At 42.9% G+C, this 6,326-nt stretch overlaps 1 long non-coding RNA gene across 1 annotated transcript; it reads right to left on the bottom strand.

Annotated features, from left to right (window-relative positions):
- Positions 1-4,955: 4,955 nt before the first annotated feature.
- LOC121398424 lies at positions 4,956-5,371 on the bottom strand. Its single transcript, XR_005964299.1, has 3 exons — positions 5,324-5,371; positions 5,102-5,235; positions 4,956-5,027 (listed from the first exon to the last, which is right to left on the bottom strand). It is a non-coding gene; the product is annotated as an uncharacterized LOC121398424 (long non-coding RNA).
- Positions 5,372-6,326: the final 955 nt, after the last annotated feature.

The raw sequence follows: 6,326 nt of genomic DNA, 5'->3' as shown, positions 1-6,326 counted from the left end.
AAAAATTGCGGCTGGGTACCTTCCACTGCGGTGTCCCAATTGCTACAAATTTGCGGAAGGCCTCAGAGTCCACCAGCTGGTATGGTAAAAGCTGGCGGGCTAAGAGTGCAGACAAGCCAGCTGTCAGACGCCGGGCAAGGGGGTGACAGTCAGACATTGGCTTCTTACGCTCAAACATGGCCTTCACAGAAACTTGGCTGGTGGCAGATGACTGGGAATGGGAACAGGTGGTCAAGGTGGAAGGCGGAGTGGAGGGTGGTTCAGACGGGTCAAGGAGAGCAGAGGTAGAGCAGTAAGATGCTGGACCAGAAGGAGTGTGGCTTTTAGTTTGCCTGTTGCCTTTGAGGTGTTGCTCCCAAAGTGCTTTGTGCTTGCCGCTCATGTGCCTTCGCATAGAAGTTGTACCTATGTGGCTGTTGGGCTTACCAAGGCTCAGTTTCTGACTGCACTCATTGCAAATTACAATGCTTTTGTCAGAGGCACACACATTAAAAAAATCCCACACTGCTGACTTTTTGGAAGTGTGCGATCTGGCGGTAACAGTAGAAGTTGGCGGAGTTGCGGTATTGCGGCAATGGCGGGTGCGTTGGCCGGCTGAACACAGGTGCCGATACATGTTGTTGCCCTGCTGATCCCTGCGGGCTGTCCTCCCTGCTTCTTCTAAGTCTTATTCTCCTACTGCCTCTCTGACTCTCCGTCTCTCCATCTGAACTACCCTCCTCTTGCTCTCTTCTACTAGGCACCCACAAAACATCAATCTCCTCATCATCATTCTCCTCAGATGCATCAATTTCTTCTGACACATCACAGAAGGAAGCAGCAGCGGGGACCTCCTCCTCATCACTCATTATGTCCATCTCTATCGTGTTCTCTGCCAGAATTAAATCTGGTGTAAGGTCCTCATCTCCTTCATCTTCTTCTGGCAATAATGGTTGCGCATTACTCAGTTCAAGAAACTCATTGGAAAATAACTCCTCTGACCCCAGTGAAGAAGGGGCACCGGTGGTGGAGGAAGTGTTACGTGGGGTGGCCATAGCAGTGGAGGATGAGGAGGATGTTGTGGTAAAGTTAGAAACGGTAGAGGATGGGGTGTGCTGTGTAAGCCAGTCAACTACCTCTTCAGCATTTTGGGAGTTCAGGGTCATTGGCTTTTTAAAACTGGGCAATTTGCTAGGGCCACAGGATTGCATAGCAGCACGGCCCCTAGCACGGCCTCTGCGTGGCGGCCTGCCTTTGCCTGGCATTATTTTTAAAAAAACAACAACAACAACAAAAACTCAGTTGGTTTTTCTGGAAACGATAATACACACAGCTAGATGGCGGGTTGAAGAAAACACTGTGCAAATAATGCCTACAAAGTCAACGTATACACTACTACAGCGGTGGATACGGATTACGTAAAATATATGAATGCTGCTTGAAAAAAAGTAACTCAAGTGGTTTTTCTAGAGACGATAATATTATCAATATTTAGACAAAATGTGAACAAGCTCACACAGCTCGATGGCGGGTTGAAGAAAACACTGTGCAAATAATGCCTACAAGGCCAACGTATACACTACTACAGCGGTGGATACGGATTACGTAAAATATATGAATGCTGCTTGAAAAAAGTGACTCCGGTGTTTTTTCTGGAGACGGTAATATTATGATATTTAGACAGAATGGAACAAGGTCACACAGCTCGATGGCGGGTTGAAGAAAACAGTGTGCAAATAATGCCTACAAGGCCAACGTATACACTACTACAGTGGTGGATACGGATTACGTAAAATATATGAATGCTGCTTGAAAAAAGTGACTCCGGTGTTTTTTCTGGAGACGGTAATATTATGGATATTTAGACAGAATGGAACAAGGTCACACAGCTCGATGGCGGGTTGAAGAAAACAGTGTGCAAATAATGCCTACAAGGTCAACGTATACACTACTACAGCGGTGGATACGGATTACGTAAAATATATGAATGCTGCTTGAAAAAAAGTAACTCAAGTGGTTTTTCTAGAGACGATAATATTATCAATATTTAGACAAAATGTGAACAAGCTCACACAGCTCGATGGCGGGTTGAAGAAAACACTGTGCAAATAATGCCTACAAGGCCAACGTATACACTACTACAGCGGTGGATACGGATTACGTAAAATATATGAATGCTGCTTGAAAAAAGTGACTCCGGTGTTTTTTCTGGAGACGGTAATATTATGGATATTTAGACAAATGGGAACAAGGTCACACAGCTCGATGGCGGGTTGAAGAAAACAGTGTGCAAATAATGCCTACAAGGCCAACGTATACACTACTACAGCGGTGGATACGGATTACGTAAAATATATGAATGCTGCTTGAAAAAAGTGACTCCGGTGTTTTTTCTGGAGACGGTAATATTATGGATATTTAGACAGAATGGGAACAAGGTCACACAGCTCGATGGCGGGTTGAAGAAAACAGTGTGCAAATAATGCCTACAAGGTCAACGTATACACTACTACAGCGGTGGATACGGATTACGTAAAATATATGAATGCTGCTTGAAAAAAGTAACTCAAGTGGTTTTTCTAGAGACGATAATATTATCAATATTTAGACAAAATGTGAACAAGCTCACACAGCTCGATGGCGGGTTGAAGAAAACACTGTGCAAATAATGCCTACAAGGCCAACGTATACACTACTACAGCGGTGGATACGGATTACGTAAAATATATGAATGCTGCTTGAAAAAAGTGACTCCGGTGTTTTTTCTGGAGACGGTAATATTATGGATATTTAGACAGAATGGGAACAAGGTCACACAGCTCGATGGCGGGTTGAAGAAAACAGTGTGCAAATAATGCCTACAAGGCCAACGTATACACTACTACAGCGGTGGATACGGATTACGTAAAATATATGAATGCTGCTTGAAAAAAGTGACTCCGGTGTTTTTTCTGGAGACGGTAATATTATGGATATTTAGACAGAATGGGAACAAGGTCACACAGCTCGATGGCGGGTTGAAGAAAACAGTGTGCAAATAATGCCTACAAGGTCAACGTATACACTACTACAGCGGTGGATACGGATTACGTAAAATATATGAATGCTGCTTGAAAAAAGTGACTCCGGTGTTTTTTCTGGAGACGGTAATATTATGGATATTTAGACAGAATGGGAACAAGGTCACACAGCTCGATGGCGGGTTGAAGAAAACAGTGTGCAAATAATGCCTACAGGGCAAATAATGCCTAAAAGGTCAACTTATACACTACTACAGCGGTAGTAAAATAAAAAAAAGTAAAATAAAAAAAAATGAATATTAAAAAAAAAAATTAAAGTTGGTGCTGCTGAACTACTAGGAGCAGCAGATTAGCACACCAGTCCCACTCCCCAACACTGCTAGACTAATAGCACTGGGCTCTTATAGTAGTAGTAGTAGTAGTAGTAGTAAACAACAAAAAAATAAATAAAAAGCAGTCCTTACAAGGACTACTGTATTGCAGCAGTCAGCAGATGAGATCAGAAGCAGGACAGCTGCCCACTGCAGCTACATACAGAGCACTGCAGTAGAAGGTAGATTTACTAGCCAGCAAAGCTACCTAAGCTTAAATGTCCCTCAAACCCCTGCAGACTTCTGTCCCTCCAATAACAGAGCAGTATCAAAACGATTACTAGCCAGCAAACTTTCAACTGTCCCTGAAATCACTAACAGGCAGCAGCTCTCTCCCTACACTATCTCTTCAGCACACACAGGCAGAGTGAAAAAACGCTGCAGGGCTTCGGTTTTTATAGGGAAGGGGAGTGGTCCAGGGGAGAGCTTCCTGATTGGCTGCCATGTACCTGCTGGTCTGGGGTGAGAGGGCAAAAAAAAGCGCCAACAATGGCGAACCCAAAATGGCGAACGTCGCGCGACGTTCGCGAACTTCCGGCGAGCGCGAACACCCGATGTTCACGCGAACAAGTTCGCCGGCGAACAGTTCGCGACATCTCTACCTACTACCTCCTCCTCCTCCACCTGTGCTCATTCAATAGCAAGTCCTAGGTGTATGATATGCCTTATAGGCACAAATGGTTGTTACTTTGCACAAGAAGTTATGTTGCCTACCTCTGGCCTACTTTGGCTACCCAGCACTCCTAATAGGTGCTAACGCCTACTACCTCCTCCTCCTCCTCCACCTGTGCTCATTCAATAGCAAGTCCTAGGTGTATGATATGCCTTATAGGCACAAAGCCTTGGTTGTTACTTTGCACTATCAAGCATTGTTGGGTGTCCAACACTCTACCTGGCCAGCACTAATCTCATATTGTTGATGCTTTTCAACTGGCCAAATTGTCATATATTGACAAGTGTCATTTGTACATCATATTGATTGTTATATTATTGTTTTGGACACAAGCTTATCAGGGCCAAATTTTTGGATACTGTTTAATGTAAAGTTGGCCATGATGAATCCTGGGGTGCATTATCAATGTCATGCAACAAATGCTTTGTAAAACCTTTGTAAAGCTTTTGCCCTTTAGTGGTCTATAGGGGCTGCTATATTTTGAAATATATGTTGAGACCAAATTCTTCCTGTGCCTTCCAGCTAAGGTACATATTTAATGGTTTAAAATAACTATTGTGTGTTCCAAAAACAAACAAACTTTCTACAGATATATATTGTCTTTTTATTGTTGTTCAACTGTTTTGGATTTTGACAAAGATTGTGTCAGTAAAGGTACTAAAACATTACTGGGTGTGTTTGTTTTTCTTTTTTGACAAGGTGCTAGTCCAAAATAGTAACATGGGTAATGTCATTTCAAACAAGAAAACAGAAAAAGCCATACCTGTGGATCAAACAAGAAAAATGCATTAACACAAATCTAAACAAATTTAAGTAGCCACACAAAAGCCTGTCATTGCTAAACAAACACTGCCACTTACTGATATATTTTCGAAAGGTGACTCCACCCAGGTTCAAATGAGCCAAACAGCTGTCAGTTCATCACATCTGTCGCTTGTGTTGAGTCCAATTTAGTGCTTCAGGAAAAGTTTGCACATGGAGAGGCTGCAAAGGCACACAAATAATATGGTAAGTTGTTAGCAATATCTTTTACAATTCCCTGAGTAATTCCTAAATACCTGAATAACGGAGTTTGAGGCGTGGCCAATCAGTCAGTGTCCATGTCTGTATCCTCTGTGGGCAAGTACCAAGATAATAAAGTAGAGTTTGACACACGTGAAGTATAACCATAACACAGTAGTAGGCCAGAAAGCTGAAATGACAAGTACAGATAATGGTTTCTCTTGAATATGTGTATACACATGTAAATTTGTTTGTCATCTCATCATTTTTCTGCTTACAGCATAAGATGTTACAGGAAAGCATTCACTGCTAGGGGCACGTCAGCATATCACCATCAGCAGGCTGTTCATTTGGAAGAAAAGTATAAAAAATTGTTTACTTTCCAGATATCCATTCCAAACAATTTCATTTCACATCAATCAGGCCTAATAATCGAGATTGGTTATAAAGACCTGACATATAACACTCATGACAAGGCAAACATATTAAGGCCAAACAACTGACCTAGGAATTAATGGATTTCAGACATTATTGAGTTGATCTAGATCATGACATTACTAAACCTCATTACAGGGGAGCGCAGGAGTAGACGCATGCAGTTGTTTTCAATGGGGCTGTACAGATTGAGACGCAACATGCTAAATTTTTGTTGTGTTTGTGGAGTACAGTCCCATTTCAAACAACTGAATGCGTCTACTCCTGTGCTCCGCTGCGGCTAAACACATAAAAACAGAACGCAGGGGAGCGCAGCTTCAAATGCTCGTGTGAGGGCTAAAGGTTAAGCAAATGACCAGATTTACAGTGGAAAAACATGGTTTGAAAGGTAACTGACAAGATTGCAAACAATCACAAAAAATGCACTTAGGAATAGGGGCCCAAAAAAATATGTACCACTATTTGGCCCTTGAGAAGTCTTAACTAGTACAAATTAACTATTTGTGTGGTTTGTTCAACTTACAACTAAAAGTGGGCACGGATGAGCCTTTCACGCACTCTTCTTCCCTCTGGTTGGTTGTCCCTCTGTCTGCCAACATACCCCTCAATCTCAGGTTCCAGGTCATCATCAATGTCTGCAGGTAATCCATGCTCCCTTGCCACATTATGCAGCATGGCACAGACAGTGATGATTTGTGAAACCTTCTGGGAGCTCCCCCAGTGACTGAGAGGCATCGGAAGCGAGATTTGAGCACCCCAAAGAGGCGCTCAATGATATTACGTGTCTTCCGATGGGCACGATTGTACCTACGTTGGGCAGGTGTTTGGGCAAACCTCACAGGGGTC

The sequence above is a fragment of the Xenopus laevis genome, chromosome 1S (assembly GCF_017654675.1).
Source record: "Xenopus laevis strain J_2021 chromosome 1S, Xenopus_laevis_v10.1, whole genome shotgun sequence".
NCBI classification, from domain to species: domain Eukaryota; kingdom Metazoa; phylum Chordata; class Amphibia; order Anura; family Pipidae; genus Xenopus; species Xenopus laevis.
Note: the sequence above shows the minus strand (reverse complement) of the source record. Positions and strands in the feature narration are given on the sequence as shown.